Source organism: Balaenoptera borealis, assembly GCF_965194805.1.
Source record: "Balaenoptera borealis genome assembly, chromosome: 3".
NCBI lineage: Eukaryota > Metazoa > Chordata > Mammalia > Artiodactyla > Balaenopteridae > Balaenoptera > Balaenoptera borealis.
The window spans coordinates 133,884,306-133,902,493 of NC_138866.1; the positions used below are offsets into that span (position 1 = coordinate 133,884,306).

The following is an 18,188-nucleotide window of genomic DNA, read 5'->3' on the forward strand; positions in this document are numbered from 1 at the left end:
CAATGATCTGCTTAGTCTAAGTAAAAACCACTAAAATGCATTAATTGAGCACACACTGGAAACACAGCACAGAAGGAAGACTGTAGGTTAACAACTGTAATTAATAATTTGTTAATTTCTTTCCTCAAGAAATTAACAAATGGGAAATATAAGACAAAGATGAAAACAAAAATTAATTTAAGGATTATTAGCCAATGCAATAAGATAAGAAAAAGGTCTTATTTGTAATAGTAGCAGAAACTACAAAACACCTAGATATAAATTCTGTAAGAAATGTGCAGGGCACATGTGAAGAGACCTTCTTTGACTTAACTAAATTCACTTCATCTGTGTCTATTCAAATGTTCCTTCAACAGAAAAGCCTTCCCTGAACACTAACATGGCAGCCCCATCAACCTCATAACTTTGTCCGCTTTAGCAAGCTTTCTCCCCCCAGGTGCAACCTATTTAATACAAATTGTAGCAGTCTCAAGAAACCCATTTGAAAAGCTTGAAAGTATATATAAATAAAAGCAGACAAACATTCCCTACCAATATGGCTTCTTTCTTTCCAACAGCTTTACCGAGGTGCAATAAAACTGAACCATTTTAAGTATACAGGTTGATGAACTCTGATGAATTGTACACAGTCATGTGACTACCACTACAATCAAAATATTCCCATCATCTCAAAAAGTTCCTTCCTGCCTCTTTATAGACAATTTCTTACCCAAACTCTGGACCCCAGGCAACCACTAATGTTTTGCCTTTCTGTAATTTGATATAAGTGGAATCATAGAGTATTAGGTTTTTGTATTTGACTTATTTCACTTATCATAATGTTTTTGAAATTCATCCATGTTGTTGTTGTTCATCAAAAGTTCATCCCTTTGTATTGCTGAACAGTATTCCATAATATGGATATACAGTTGTTTATTTATATAGTCAGTAGCAAATGGATAAATGGGTTATTCCTAGGCTATAATGAATAAGGCTACTGTGAACATTCATATACAAGTCTGTTTGTGGATATATGTTTTCAGTTCACTTGGGTAAATACCTAGGAGAAAATTGCCGGGTCATATGTTAAATGTACATTTAACCTCCTAAAAAAGGGCCAAACTGTTTTTCTAAGTGACTATACAATATTACACTCCCACCAGCAATGTATGAGAGTTCCTAATGTTCTACATCTTCACTAATACTTGGCATTATTAGTAATTTTAATTTTACCAATTCTATTGAGTATAAAGTGGTAACTTATTGGGATTTTAATATACATTTCCCTGATGACTACTGATACTGACTTATTCTGATACTGGGCTTATTCATATACTTTCTTTTGTGAAGTGTCTGTTGAAATCATTTACCCATTTTTAGTGTGTAGTTGTTGTCATTATTGAGTTTAAAACTCAATTGTGTATATATTCTGGATACAAGCCCTTTTGTCAGGTATGTTTTGTATTTTCTCCTAGTCGATAGCTTGCCTTTTCATTTTCTATACTGTGTCTTTTGAAGAGCAAAAGTTTTGAATTTTGATGAAATCTACTGTCATTTGTTTTCTTCTATGGTTTGTGCTTTTTGTGTCCTGTTTAAAAAATCTTTGCCCAACACAATGTCACATAGGTTTTGTTTTCTTCTAGAAGTTTTATACTTTTAACTCTTATATTTAGGGCAATGGTCCAATGCTAGCTGATTTCTGTGTACAGTATAAGATCAGATCAAGGTTCATTATTTTCCATATAAATATCTATTTGATCCAGCACAACTTGTTTAAAAGACTACCTTTTCCTCGATGATTTATCCTGGTGCCTTTGCCACAAACCAATTTACCATACAAGTGTGGATCTATTTCTGAACTCTATTCTGTTCCACTGATCTAAAAGTGTATCCATATACCAGTACCAGATTGTCTTGATTACTGCAGCTTTATAGTAAGTTTTGATAGCAGGTAACATTCTCAACCCTTCTTTAAACTGTTTTGGGCAATAAATTTTAGAATCAACCTACCAATTTCTTCAAACAAGCCTGTTATAATGTTGATTGGAACTCTACCAACTCTAAAAATGTAAATCTGCCCCAAATTATCTAAATAATATTTATTCTTTCAAACCATGAGCACAGAATACCTCTCTATTTACTTAGGTCTTCTTTAATTTCCCTCAGCAACGTTTTGTACTTTTCAGCATACAAGTACTGCACATCTTTCATTACATTTATTACTAAACTTTGTTGCTATCATAATGAATTGTTTTTACATTTCATTTTCTAAATGTTAATTGCTGGTATAGAGAAATAAAATTGATTTTTGTATACCAACCTGTGTATTCTGTAATCTAGCTAAATTCACTTTTTAGTTCTAGAATGTTTTTGAGATTTCTTACGATTTTCTAAACACACAATTATGTTCTCTGCAAATAAAGACAGCTTTACTTCTTCCTTTCCAATCCCAAGACTCTTATTTGAACAATAAAGTGTTGACGAAATGTAGTAAAAGCATATACCCTTGCCTTGTTCCTAATCTCAGAGGGAAAGAATTCAGCAGTTCACCATTTACCATGATGTAAGTTGTAGTTTTTCACAGGTGCCTTTCCTTAGGGTTTGGAGGTTGTCCTCTGCTTTTGGCTTGCTGAGAGTCTTTATGATGAATGGGTATACTATATCGTCACATGCATTTTCTGCATCTATTGAAAGGATCATTTGGTATTTACTTTTATTCTATTAATAGGGTAAATTACTCATCATATTTTCAGATGTTAAACAAAGCTTGCATTCCTGGGATAAACACTACTTGGTCGTGATGTAATATTCTTTTTTATATAATGATGGATGAGATTTGATAGTATTTTGTTAAGGTTATTTCTAACTTTTGCCATAAGGGAAACTGGTCTGTGGTTTTCATTTCTTGCAATGTCTTTATTTGGTTTCAGGGTACTATATGCCTTATACAATAAGTTTGGAAGTGTTTCCTCAAAGAGTTTGGGTAGTGCTGTTATTGTTTATTCCTTTAATATTTGAAATAATTCAACAGAAAAGGCAGCTGGGCCTACTTAAAGATTTTTAGTGTAAAGTTTTAATTATGAACTAAATTTCTTTAATGTAGGACTATTAGATTGTTCTATTTTTCCCTTGGGTCAGTTTTGGCCAATTGTGTCTTTCGAGGAATCTGTTCATTTCTTCTAAATGGCAGAAGGGTGTTCACTATATTCCTTATTATCCTTTTAGTGTTTATAAGATCTGTAGTGAAAACAGTTTTTTCCATACTTGATATTGGTATGTGTCTTTTGTTTTCTTCATCAGTCTAGCTAGATATTTATCAATTTTACTGATCTTTTCAAAGAACCAGCTTTTTCTTGGTTTCATAAATTTTCTCCATCATTTGTCCATTTTCACTTTCACTGATTTCTTTTCTTCTCTTTGTTATTTCATTCCTATTCTTACTTTGAATTTAACTGTAGCAGTATATAGAAACTGTTCCAAGATAGCCCCCTTTCCTCTCCCTTCCTTTGTCCTATTATTGTCATATATATTACATCTTTATATAAGCCCAACAACAGTTTTATAATTATTGTTTTATGTTGTTATCTTTTAAGAGATGAAAAGGGGGTAATATATTTCCATTGTCTCTGGCAGCACGATTCTAAGGGGGCCCCTCCCATAATTCCTGCCTCTTGATGCTCATGCCTTTGGGTAATTTTCTCCCCTCAAGTACGAGCAGGAACTGTGACTTCCTTCTAACCAACAGAATCTGGCAAAGGTGATGGAATGTCACTACTGTGGTTATGTTATGATACATAAGACTCCATCTTGCTAGCAGACTCATTGTAGCAACTTTCACTGCTGCCTTGATGAACTAAGGAGCCTTGGTGGGAAAGCCCACAGGCCAAGACTCTGCCGGTTATCTCTAGGAACTACTGGCAACCTTCAGCCAGTAAAAAGCTGAGGCCCTCAGTCCTATACATACAAGGGAATTCATCTGCTAACAACCTGAATGAGCTTGGAAGCAAATTCTTCTCCATTTAAGCCTACAGATGAGAACAGTCTGGCCAACACCTTAAAACTGTGAGGTAATAAGTATGTCTTGTATTAAGTCATATGTTTGTGTAATTTGTTACACAGCAATAGAAAATATACTGTTTTTTACATGCATAATTACCTCTACCAGTGATCTTTATTTGCTCTGTGAACTTGGATTACACATGGTCCTTTTCTTTCAGCTGGAAGGACTTCTTTCAGTACTTCTCGTAAGGCAGGTCTGAGAGCAACAAATTCCCTTCATTTATCTGGGAACATCTTTATATCACCTTCATTTTTAATTTTTAAAAAAAATATTCTTATTGGCTTTTACTTTTTTAAAAATTAATTAACTTATTTTTGGCTGAGTTGGGTCTTTGTTGCTGCACGCGGGCTTTCTCTAGTTGCGGCAAGTGGGGGCTACTATTCGTTGTGGTGTGTGGGCTTCTCATTGCGGTGGCTTCTCTTGTTACGGAGCACGGGCTCTAGGCGTGCGGGCTCAGAAGTTGTGGCTCACGGCCTCTAGAGCGCAGGTTCAGTAGTTGTGGCTCACGGGCTTAGTTGCTCCGTGGCATGTGGGATTTTCCTGGACCAGGGCTCGAACCTGTGTCCCCTTCGTTGGCAGGCGGATTCTTAACCACTGTGCCACCAGGGAAGCCCTATCACCTTCATTTCTGAAGGACAATTTGGCTGGATTTAAAATTCCTGGTTGACTGTTATTTGTTTTCAGTAATTACAAGATGCCATCCCACTGCTTTCTGGCCACTGTTGTTTCTTATGAGAAATCAGCTGTTAATCTTATCATTGAGGATCCGTTGTACATAATGCATCACTTCTCTAGGTGCTTTCAAGATTTTCTCTTTGTTTCTAACATTCCCCAGTTTGACTATTACATCTCTTAGATGAATATCCTACTTGGAGACACTGAGTGTCTCAGATGTATAGTTTAGCATTTTCCATCAAATATAGGAAGTTTTCAGTCATTTCTTCTTCAAGTATTTTTTTCTTTCCCTTTCTCTCTTTCCCCTCTCTTTTCTGGCTCCCATTATGCCTCATGCATATATTGGTATGCTTGATAATGTTCCACAGGTCTATGGGGCCCTGAGTGAGGCTGTGATACTGCTTGCAGCAAGCAACACAGCAGCCTCACATTTAACAGGAGCCCTGGCAAATGAGAAAGCCATATGGGCTTTGATAAGCTGCTACATATTTCTGGGAATTTGGAAGGCAGATGCATGCTTAAGAAAGACCAGAGAGGACCCCAGTTATCTACTCATCCCTGGCTGAACATGAGGCCAGAAAATGAAAGCTGGGGCATACTTGTAAATTGTCTGATTATTAAATGTGTCTCATCCTATACACAGATCTCCTTGGCAAAGGGTAGAAGCCTTACCAGCTCAAATTGCTTAAGCACAACCTCTGACCAGTTACTGGTCAAACATAAGTTATTTTGGCCATAAGATGTCTTACATATCTTATTGTTGTTGATATTTTTAAAAATTCTTTTTTCTATATGTTCCTCAGACTAGATAATGTCTATTGATAAATTTTCAAGGTCACTGATTCCTTCTTTTGCCAGCTTAAATCTGCTGTTAACCACTCTAATGACTTCTTCATTTTAGTTACTGTACTTTCAACTCTAGAATTTCTATTTATATATATGTATATACATACATTCCCATTTACATATATAAAATTATATGTATTCTATCTCTTTATTGATCATTCCTATTTGATGTGTCACTATCACATGTTTTCATTTAATTCTTTGAACATGGTTTCCTTAGTTCTTTGAACACATTTATAATAGCTATTCTGAAGTTTTGTTAACTAACTGTAACATCTGGGCCCCTTCATAAACACTTTCTATTAGCTAGTTTCATTTCTTGTGTATGAGCAATACATTCCTGTTTCTTAGCATGTCTCATAATTTTACTGAAAATTGAAGATTTTAGACTATATCATAGCACCCCTGGATGTTGATCCTCACCTCTTCCAGGTGGGCTGCTGTTGCTATTTGTTTTAGTGAATTGCCTAGACTAATTCTACATAGTCTGTCTCCCTTGTAGTATACAGCCACTTATGTCTCTGCTCAGTTGTTATTACTAAAGTCTGGCTTCTAGGGGCTGCTCTTAGGAATAACTTATGTTTGACCAGTAACTGGTCACAGGTTGTGCTTAAACAATTTGAGCCAGTAAGGCTTCCACCCTTTGCCAAGGAGATCTGTGTATAGGCTGAGACACACATTCAAAAAACAAACAATTTACAATTTACAGCTTCCATTTTCTGGCCTCATGTTCAGCCAGGGGTGAGTAGATAACTGGGGTCCTCTCTGGCCTTTCTTAAGTATGTATCAGCCTTCCAAATTCCCAGAAATATGTAGCAGCTTATCAAAGCCCACATGGCTTTCTCATTTGCCAGGTCTCCTGTTAAATGTGAGGCTGCTCTGTTGCTTGCCCCAACTGGTATTACAGCCTCAGTCAAGCAGCTATGCTGTTGGCCTTTCCAGTTTGTTTGCCACCTAGATCAAGACCACAGTTATTTTCAACAACGCTCCAGGCATGGGGAATTTCCATGGGCTCCAAAATCAGGTCAGTCCCTTCCATCATCGAGGAGGATTCTGGCTCCCGTGATAATGTGACACAGAGACTGTTGGGGAGCAGAGAGGGTAAATGGCAACAGCCACTTCGGGCTCAATTTTTTTTTTCCCAAGTTTCTTAAGGTAAAAACTTCAGTAATTGATTTAAGATGGTTCTTCTTTCCTATTCAAACATTTATAGCTATAAATTCCTCTCTAAGCACTGCTCTAGTACATCCCACAAATTCTGATATATTGTATTTTCACTATCATTCAGTTCAAAATTTGTTTGATTTCTAAATATCTGAGTTTGTCCTAGACATGTTATTGTTGTTGATTTCTAACAGAATTCCATTACAGTTAGGGAATATACCCTTAAGATTTCAGCCTTTTAAAATTTACTGACACATATTTTACTGCCAGCATATGGTTTACCCTAGTGTCCACATCATGCACACAAAAGAATGTATATACTGAAGGTATTGGATGCAATTTTCAAAAATATTAGGTCAATGTGTTTGATGTTTTTTAGATTTTTCTATAGTTATTGATTTTCTTTTTTCTTTTTTTTTTTTTAAACTTATTTTTATATTTATTTTTGGCTGTGTTGGGTCTTTGTTTCTGTGCGAGGGCTTTCTCTAGTTGCGGCAAGCGGGGGCCACTCTTCATCGCGGTGCGCAGGCCTCTCACTATCGCGGCTTCTCTTGTTGCGGAGCACAGGCTACAGACGCGCAGGCTCAGTAGTTGTGGCTCACGGGCCCAGTTGCTCCGTGGCATGTGGGATCTTCCCAGACCAGGGCTCGAACCCATGTCCCCTGCATTGGCAGGCAGATTCTCAACCACTGCGCCACCAGGGAAGCCCTATATATTTATTGATTTTTTAAATCTAGATGTTCTATCAATTGCTGAGAGATGTTAAAATCTCCAACATTCAAGATTGTGAAACTGTCCATTTCTCCCTTTAACACATATTTTGAAGTTCCCTTCAAATTTTTTGCCTCATGTATTTTGAAGTTCTCTTTCTAGGTGTATGCACATTTTATGACTGTTATTCCTCCTAATGAAGTGCCCCATTTGTCACTGTGCAATGTCTCTCGTTAGTTCTGATAATAGTCTATGTCTTGCAATCTATTTTATATATTAATGTAGCCACTCGGGCCTTCACATGCTTGCCATTTGCATGACATATTTCCATGATATATCCCATCCATTCATCTACTTTCAACCTACCTGTACCTTTATATTTAAAGTATTATCTTTGTAGTCAGCATGTAATTAATTGAGTTTTGTCTACTTACCTTTCTGATAATTTCTAACTTTTAATTGGAGTGTTTAGTCCATTAATGTTTAATATAATTATTGATATAGTTTAGATTTACCATTTTATTATTTGTTTTCCATCTGTCTCCTCTATTGTCCCTCTTCTTCCCTTTACTACCTTTTCTTTTCTTTGTACTATCAGAACATTTTTTAACATTCCATTTTAATGTCTCCATTGACAGTTTAGCTATACTTTTTTTTTTTTTAATTTTTTCTCATTAAACTTTTTTAATGGGTCTCAAATTCTGTGACAGATTTTTGGTCAAGTTGTTTCCATTAAAAAGTACTGATTTTAAAAACTAATAACTTAAAACTGCCACACACAAAACAAATGGTCCACAACACATTCTCCTTTCCTTCTGAAGGTTTTACGATGCATTGTTATCATTAACCAGTCTTTTGCTATTAAACTTAAATGGCCAATTGAGACAAACAGTTCTGAGACCGTTCTTCCACCACTGATTAAGACTGGGGTGGCAGGTATTGGGGATAATATTCATTTAGCCTTCTGAGCTTTCTGGGCAGACCTGGTGACCTTGCCAGCTCCAGCTGCCTTCTTGTCCACTGCTTTGATGACACCCACAGCAACCGTCTGTCTCATGTCACGAACAGCAAAGCGGCCCAGAGGAGGATAGTCAGAGAAGCTCTCAATACACATGGGTTTGCCAGGAACCATATCAACGATGGCAGCATCACCAGATTTCAAGAATTTGGGGCCATCTTCCAGCTTTTTCCCAGAACGACGATCAACCTTCTCCTTCAGCTCAGCAAACTTGCAGGCAATGTGAGCTGTGTGACAATCCAGCACAGGTGCATAGCCGGCACTGATTTGGCCTGGATGGTTCAAGATAATCACCTGAGCTGTGAAGCCAGCCGCTTCCATCGGTGGGTCATTTTTGCCATCACCAGCCACACTGCCACGACGAACATCTTTGACAGACACATTCTTGACATTGAAGCCCACATTGTCCCCAGGAAGGACTTCACTCAAAGCTTCATGGTGCATTTCAACAGACTTCACTTCAGTTGTCACGTTGACTGGAGCAAAGGTGACCACCATGCCAGGTTTGAGAACACCAGTCTCCACTCAACCCACAGGGACAGTGCCAATACCACCAATTTTGTAGACGTCCTGGAGGGGCAAGCGCAAGGGCTTGTCAGTTGGGCGAGTTGGTGGCAGGATGCAATCCAGAGCTTCAAGCAGTGTGGTTCCACTGGCACTGCCATCTTTATGGGTGACTTTCCATCCCTTGAACCACGGCATGTTAGCACTTGGCTCCAGCATGTTGTCACCATTCCAGCCAGAAACTGGCACAAATGCTACTGTGTCGGGGTTGTAGCCAATTTTCTTAATGTAGGTGCTGACTTCCTTTACAATTTCCTCGTATCTCTTCTGGCTGTAGGGTGGCTCGGTGGAATCCATTTTGTTAACTCCAACAATTAGCTGTTTCACACCCGGTGTGTAGGCCAGAAGGGCATGCTCACGGGTCTGCCCATTCTTGGAAATAACCTGCTTCAAATTCACCAACACCAGCAGCAACAATCAGGACAGCACAGTCAGCCTGGGATGTGCCTGTAATCATGTTTTTGATGAAGTCTCTGTGTCCTGGGGCATCAATGATGGTCACATAGTACTTGCTGGTCTCGAATTTCCATAGGGAGATATCAATGGTGATACCACACTCGCGTTCAGCTTTCAGTTTGTCCAAGACCCAGGCATACTTGAAGGAGCCCTTCCCCATCTCGGCAGCCTCCTTCTCGAACTTTTCAGTGGTTCTCTTGTCGATCCCACCACATTTGTAGATCAGATGACCGGTAGTGGTGGACTTCCCAGAATCTACGTGTCCGATGACAACGATGTTGATGTGGGTCTTCTCCTTTCCCATTTTTGCTTAGGTTTAGCGGTGGTTTTCACGACACCTGTGTCCTGGCGACAAACCCATTGCGAAAAAGCTAACTATACTTCTTTGCATTATCTTTTTTTTTTTTTACTGGTTACTCTAAGGATTGGAATATATACACTAAACTGTTCAAAAACATTACCAGGATTTGTACAGAGGTTATTATATGCTTCCCATTTGTGTCTAAAAGCTCAAATACTTTTGGACATTACAAAATCCTAAAAGCAGGAAAGTCAGAATTTTACAAAATATATGTATAAGCATTGTACCCTAATTTACTATTTACGTGATTACTCTTCTTAAAACTTTTAGAAAGCACCAAATGCAATTAGCTAAGTTACACAGGCATAGGCACTGCTTGGAGTTCTAAAAACCAGTTATGCATTGTGCCATGTTATTATAGGAAAAAAAAGCAACGATGGAGGAAAGAAAAAAAATCTAGACAAAAACCTAAAACTTGACTAGTAATTCAACATAGAACAAAGAGCCGGAAAGTCAGATGGTATAATGTTCCCAAACAGAATTTCCCCAAGAAATATTACTTTTTTGTTAATGAAAAACTAAAAATTTAGAAAAGCAGCAAAGCAAAAAACAGCATTCTCTAATAACTACTGTCAACACTTATGATAGACTTCTTTCAGCTTTGCTTCTATACATTCTAAAAAATTACTCATAATTGTAATCAGTCTAATTACTCAATTTTTCCTCTATATTTGGGCACTGAAAATGCCTCCATTTTTAAAATTATATATAATAAAGGGTAAAATTTTCATACAGAAAATAACTCCTGTACTTAAGACTGCTTCCTTGGGATAAATTAATAGAAGTAGATTTATTGGCAAAAAAATCTCCCATTTCTCAGGATCTAATATACTACTAAACTTCTTTCCACAAGTGCTTTAATAAACTTCTACCATCAATGTCCCTGTTTCATCACATTTGGGATTACCATTTGTAAAATCTTTCATTTTTGAAAAGCTAAAAATAATTTCTCACCATTCTGCTATGGCTTTTTCTAATCACTTATCTCTCTCATTTATTTTCTTGTGTTTCATCAAGAGGATTTTACCTACTGTACCAAGAGAAGACCTGAGACACTTATCTCAGGTTCCTCCAGGGATGTGTTTTATGGAATTAACTTCTAGAGCTTTAGCTGACCGCCCTCCAGGATGTGTTTTATGGAATTAACTTCTAGAGCTTCAGCTGACCGCCCTCCAGGTCAGTTTGCATAAACACTGAATCTGAAGATAAATAAACACACTAGCTAATATAGGGTCTCTTAATGTTACTATCTTGAAATGTCCAGTGCAGTATTAGAATTTTTAGAAAGATTCAAAATGGGAAAATGAATATAATGATAGTGGGTTTCTTAAAATTCACACTCTTATAGTAGAGACTCTTCCCCATAATTCCAACAGCACACTAACCTGGTCAGAAAGATTACCAGGATTTGGACAGAGGTACTATTATATGCATCACATTTGTGTGTAGAAACACTAATATTTTTGGACATTATAAAACCCTAAGTGTTTATCATTTTGAAGCAGGATGTTTGAAAGTAAAGCAGCAAAATATCACTTATCTGCACAGGTCAACATTTTATATCTACGAGGTCTAATATGTCTACTAGTCACGTATGGCTACTGAGCACTTGAAACGTGGCTAGTGTGACTGCGGAATTGAATTTTTTGTTTGATTTAAATGTAAATACAGGCACATATTTTATTGCACTTCACTTTATTGCACTTCAGAGATACTGACTGCAATTTTTACAAATTGAAGGTTTGTGGCAACCCCACCTAGATCAAGTCCATCGGTGCCATTTTCCAACAGCATTTGCTCACTTTCTGTCTCTGTATCACACTAGGATAATTCTCAAAATATTTCAAACTTTTTCATCATTATTATATTTGTTATGGTGATCAGCGATCTTAGATGTGACTATTTTAATTATTTAGGGTTGCCATGTATCACGCCCATAATAAGACAGCGAACTTAATCAATACATGTTGTTATGTGTTCTTACTGCTCCACCAACCAGCCGTTCCCCAGTCTCTCTTCCTCTCCTCAGGCCTCCCTGTCCCCTGGGACACAACAATATTGAAATCAGGCTTTTAACTGTTCAAATGAAGAGTCACATGTCTCTCACTTTAAATCAAAAGCTAGAAATGATTACGCTTACTTAGTGAGGAAGGCATGTTGAAAACTGAGATAGGCCAAAAGCTAGGCTTCTTGTGCAAAACAGGTAGACAAGTTGTGAATGCAAAGGAAATGTTCTCGAAGGAAATTAAAACTGCTAATCCAGTGAACACAGGAATAATAAGAAAGCAGAGCAGCCTTTTTGCTGATATGGAGAAAGTGTGAATGGGCTGAATAGAAGATCAAACCAGCCACGACATTCCCTAATTTAGCCAAAGCCTAATTCAAAGCAAGGCCCTAACTCTCTTCAATTATGTGAAGGCTGAGAGAGGTGAGGAAACGTCCAAAGAACAGTCTGAAGCTAGCAGAGGTTGATTCATGAGGTTCCAAGAAAGAAGCCAACTCTATAACATCAAAATGCAAGGTGAAGCAGCAAGTGCTGAGGTAGAAGCTGCAACAAATTATCCAGAAGATAATTAATGAAGGTGGCTACACTAAACAACAGTGTTTCAATATGGATGAAAGAGCATTCTATTGGAAGAAGATGCTACCTAGGACTTTCACAGCTAGAGAAGAGAAGTCAAAGCACGGCTTCAAAGCTTCAAGGGACAGGCTGACTCTCATGTTAGGAGCTAATGTAGCTGGTGACTTTAAGTTGAAGCCAGTGCACATTTACCATTCCAAAAACCCTAGTGCCCTTAAGAATTCTACCAAATCTACTCTGCCTGTGCTCTATAAATGGAACAACAAAGCCTGGATGACAGCACATTGGTGTAAAACATGGTTTACTGAATATATAAAGTTCGACGTCGAGATCTACTGTTCAGAAATAAAGACTCCTTTCAAAATATTACTGCTCACTGACAATGCACCTAGTCATCCAAGAGCTCTGATAGATATACAATGAGATTAATGTTGTTTTCATGCCTAACACAATATCCATTTTGCAGTCCATGGATCAAGGAGTAATTTCGACTATGAAGTTTTATTATTGACGAAATACATTTTCTAAGGCTACAGCTGCCATAAATAGTGATTCCTCTGATGGATTTGGGCAAAGTAAATTGAAAACTTTTTGGAAAGGAGTCACCATTCTAGATGCCATTAAGAACATACATGATTCATGGGAAGGGGATAAAATATCAATATTAACAAGAGTTTGGAAGAAGTTGATTCCAACCCTCATGGATGCCTCTGAGGAGTTCAAGACTTCAGTGCAGGAAGTAACTGCAGATTACTTAGCAAGAGAACTAGAATTAGAAGTGGAACCTGAAGATATGACTGAATTGCTGCAATCTCATGATAAAATTTTAACAGGTGAGGAGCTGCTTCTCACGGATGAGCAAAGAAAGTGAGTTCTTGAGATGCATTTACTCTCAGTGAAGATGCTGTGGAGGTTGTTGAAATCACAATAAAGGATTTAGAATATTACATAAACTTAGTTGATAAAGTAGCAGTAGGGTTTAACAGAATTGACTCCAATCTTGAAAGCAGTTCTGCTGTGGATAAAATGCTATCAAACACACTGCATGCTACAGAGAAATCATTCGTGAAAGTAAGAGTTAATCAATGGTGGCAAACTTCATTTTTGTCCTATTTTAAGAAATTGCCACTCCAGCCTTCAGCAACCACCACCTTGGTCACTCAGTAGCCATCAACATGAGGCAAGATCCTCCACCAGCAAAAGGATTATGACTCACTGAAGGCTCAGATGATGGTTAGCAATTTTTTAGCAATAAAGTATTTTTTAACTAAGATATGTACATTGTTTCTTTAGACACTGGGAAACCAAAAAATTCATGTGACTCCCTCTGTTGCAATATTCGCTTTATTGTGGTGGTCTGGAACCAACCCTCAGTATCTCTGAGGTATGCCTGCTGCCACATGTGCTATAGACAGCACAGGTTTCGATTAAACTAAAGAGAGCCTCACTTTTTTTTTTTTCCTTTTGGAATACATACAGTATTAGCGATTCAAGTCAAACTTGTTCATTTCCTCAATGAAACTGGATTTCTCCCAAGCAGCAGCAAGCGTACTTCACATACCTGCTCCACAACCAGGCTTCCCTCTGTGGCCACATGGCTGTCACCACAGCACAGAGACAGGCAACCTCTTAGCTCTGAGTTTTGATAGTTCTGTGTGATCACTCATTGGTGGTTTCATGGTGCAGGTGTACACATTTAATTATAAGATCTGATCCTTTAATGTACTTGAGATTAAAAATTTCTGGTAGGGTAAATGACTGATATTAAATATCTATATCCTTTCTTCTTTTCAATTGCTTTGGCTAACTTTCCCCTGCTCATTCAGTAAATGACAACTCTTTTCTTCCTGATCCTCAGCCCCCAAACCTCAGTTATGCTTAATTTCTTTCCCTCTCACCTCATAGCCAATCTATCAGCACATATTGTTGCCTCCATTTTCAAAATATATCCAGAATCCGACCACTTCTCAACACATCCACTGCTATCATGTAGCCCAAGCCACGAACATCTCTCACCTGAACTATTCCAAAGCGTCCGGACAAGTTTTCCTATTTCTCCTCTGCTCCTCCACAATCTATCTTCCTCAGAGCAGCCAGAGTGAGCCCTTAAGTAAGTTCATATCGTTCCTCAGTTGAGAAGTATTCAATGGCACCTCCATTCTTACTCAGAACAAAGTCCAAAGTTTTTTCCATGCCTTCTAGGAGCTACAGAACACGTCAGCTGACTCTCCTTAGCCCTGTTTGTCCCCCTCTCCCATTATTCTGCTCCAGCCACCATCTTCCTGGCTTTTTCTTGACAGTGCTAAGCATGTTCCCAGCCTAGAGTTTTTACTTTAACACTTTTCCTTTAACACTTTTCTCCCAGATACACACATGGTTCGGTCTTCATTTCTTTCAGGCCTCAGCTAACATGTCACATTAGAGGCCTTCCCTGAATACCTAATTTAAAACAGAAGCCTGTACCTCTTTATCCCTTCTCTGCTTCCTTTTTCTTCATGACTTGATATCATATATTTACTGTCAACTACTGAAATGTAAGTGCTATGACAGCAGGGACTTTACTTTGTTACCGTATTCCCAGCCCTCAGAACAGTGCCTGGCACATAGTAGTGCTCAATAAATACGTGTGGGGTGCAGGGAAATGAGGCTGCAGTCCTGAGCAGGCAGCAGTGCCTGAGGTCTTGGGCCCTTTCACTAAGCTCCCAATACTACAACCAGTGAGCTTTCTACAACACACAGCTGTTTCTCCCACTCCTCTGTCAAATGGCTCACCACTGTCCCCAAAATAAATGACCAGATATGCTCCAATCATACTGAATTTTTTTCAGTTCCTAAAACCAAACATGCTCCCTTTCTTCTTCAGCCCTTTATTACTCAGTGTCTTCTGTGTTTGAAAGAACCCCACACCTCCACCCTTCCAGCACCCCACACAGCCTCACCTTTCAAGACCTTGATGCAAACCATGCCTTCTCTAGTAAGCCTTCCATGCCACTCCCACCACCTTCACCCCAACAACTGGGGTGGTCTTTTATACACGGCGCTTAGCTCACTCTGCTGGGACTGCATTGTTTTCTTACAGGTCATACAGAATCATGGTTAAGACAATGGGTTTGAATCCTGGCTCTACAATTTATGAGGTGAATGACTGTGAGCAAATTACTTACCATCCTGTGGCTCAGTTTTCTCAGTGGAAAAATTACTACTTACCCTCACAGAATAGTTGTGAAGAATTAGGCTGATACTAAATGCTCAACAAATGTTGGCTACAAATCCATCCACCCACTAGACTATGAAGTGCCAGAAGGCGAGCACAATGATTACGTCCGTATCTCAGGGCCTGGCCAGAGCCTGGCATACTTTATGTGCTCAATAAATATTTGCTGAGTAAATATATGAATAAGTGACCAACTGGCCACCTCATCCTCGTCTAACTATCTATATGAATTCTCTCTATCTCAGGCACGGAGGTGGGGGAGGGGAGAGGGAGGGAAAGAGGAAGGTGAACCCTTGTTTCTTGTGCATTTCTTTGCTCACTTTCCCATATTTGAATCTTTGACTGCATTTCACCTTAATGTCCATCACAAAATAAACGTATTAACAGGAGGGGACCAATCTAACTGGAAGTTTATAAGCTCTTAAAGAAACTGTGGTTTAAGGAAAAGAGCAGGTAAGATGAATTCAGGGACTTTTCTAATCCCACCAGAAGGCTGGCCCATTTTCAATCAAAATTTTTTAATAAAAAGAAAAGGATCAGCCTTGTCTCTGTAAGGCTGGGGAACAATTATTTTAGATAACTGGTGTTTGTTTCCTCTTTCTCTCTCTCTCATTGAGAACAATACAGATACAGGTTCTGTCCTCATGAAGCCTCAGACTAACAAGAATAGAATTAAATAGAATACTACAAAAATAATTTATTATGCTTGTGATAGGAACTACAATAAAAAGGTACAGAGCCCGATAGTATCACATGATAGAAGGATCTGACCAAGCCCGGATGGTAAGGGAAGGCTTTCCTGAGAAAGTGTGGGGAGAGGTGAGGGAGAGGCAGGCAGGAGCCAGGCGAAGGTGGCAGCAGTGCAGGGAGCGGAGGGACCCCAGCAGGTCCTGGGCACACGCCTCTGAGCTCAGTGAGTCTGAAAGAATGCAGATGGGCTGCGGCTCAAAGACAAGCTGGAAAGATATCGCAGAGAAGCAGACGCTGCAGGGCCCTGTAGGTCACATTAAGGACTCAATATTGCCCCAAGAGAAGTGGGAAACCACCGACGGATTTTAAAAGGAAATATTTTAATTGTCATTTTTAACAGATCACTCCATTTAGAGACTGGTTGGAAGGGGGCAGGACTGGAAGCAGGGACGAAAGAGACATCATAACCGTCCTGGTGAGGAACAAGGTTTCCTTGCCCAAAGGTGGGGCAGTGCCTCCAACGAAAGGAAGTGAAAAGATCTGACAACTATTTAGGAGGATGGTTTCTAGATTTCTGGCACAGAAGTCATAGGCCGTAGTGCCATCTACTGCAAAAGAACACGGTCAAAGCAGCAGCTCATGCTGTGCTGTGCTGTGAGCCACAAGTGTGGAGAAGCTGAACAGGCAGCTGGGTACACTGGTCTAGAAATCAGAAGCCAGGCCTAGACTAAATACACAGCAAGTCTAAGCATCACATGTGGCCAAGGGGGGCGAGGAGGAGGAGGAGGTCTCCTTTCCTGTTTCCAAATCGATACATAACATGCTATTAAAAACTACTCCCTAAATCTCTTATTGTACTAGGGTAAAAGGAGGAAGTAAAAGGTGCTATACAAGAATAAGTGAGGGGCTTCTGCAAAATATGTAATTTTGTTGTTTCAAAATTTTACATGGAAATGTAAAGTGCTAAGAATAGCCAAGACATCCTTAAAGAACAAGGAGAGGAGATTTGGTCCCCCAGATATTAAAACTTATTAGAGAATAATAATAATTTACAACAATATTATACTGACCCAGAGATATAACAACAGACAATAGAACTAACGGAACCATGTGTATATAAAAACTTTATACCTGAGTTGGCAAGACATAACAATGAGGAAAGAAAGGATGATTTAGGCTACCTTTATGTATGAAATTGTACCTGACCACCTCATGTTATACACCAAAACCAATTCTGGATAGATTAAAGACCTAAATGCCATGAAACATTTTAGAAAAAAATATAGGCAAATAATGACCCTGTGGTATGATGTACAAGACACAAAAAGCACAAACCATAAGCCAAAAGAAAAACACAGTTTACCTACTTAAAATGCAAACTTTTGCCCCCAAAAAACAAGCAAAACAACAATGTGGAAAAGCTACAAGCTGGGAGAAGACTGTTGCAACATATAACTAACAGCAGAGAATACATAAACAACTCCTACAAGTCATAAGAAAAAGACAAGCAAGCAGCCCAGTCTTGCAATGCTTTGTTACTCATATGTCATTTTTGGGAAAAAAGGAGGCAAGCAAATCACACAGAGGAAGAACAAACCACTTAGTGATACACTCCTGGCAAAGGCAGGGGACCAGGCACTCTCCCACCTGGTAAGGGCAGAGTCATTAACAACCTTCTTTGGAGGACAATTTGTCAATATCCATCAAAACAACAACAACAACAAAAAAACCTAACAACCCTTTGATGTGGCAATTGTACTTCTTGGAATTATCCAAGAGATAAATTCACATATGTAAAAAGATTAGTCAAGGACATTCTCTGTAATACTGTTTCTAGAAGCAGAAAAATGAAAAATTAGAATGTCCAAC

At 38.7% G+C, this 18,188-nt stretch overlaps 1 protein-coding gene and 1 pseudogene across 2 annotated transcripts in view; both read right to left on the reverse strand.

Moving 5' to 3' along the window:
• The window catches only part of ASB7 (ankyrin repeat and SOCS box containing 7), a 50,637-nt gene that overhangs the window by 20,118 nt on the left and 12,331 nt on the right, over positions 1-18,188 (reverse strand). The window lies entirely within an intron of this gene.
• Positions 8,270-9,858, reverse strand: LOC309626072 (elongation factor 1-alpha 1 pseudogene; annotated as a pseudogene). Its single transcript has one exon. The product of its transcript is annotated as an elongation factor 1-alpha 1 pseudogene (transcript).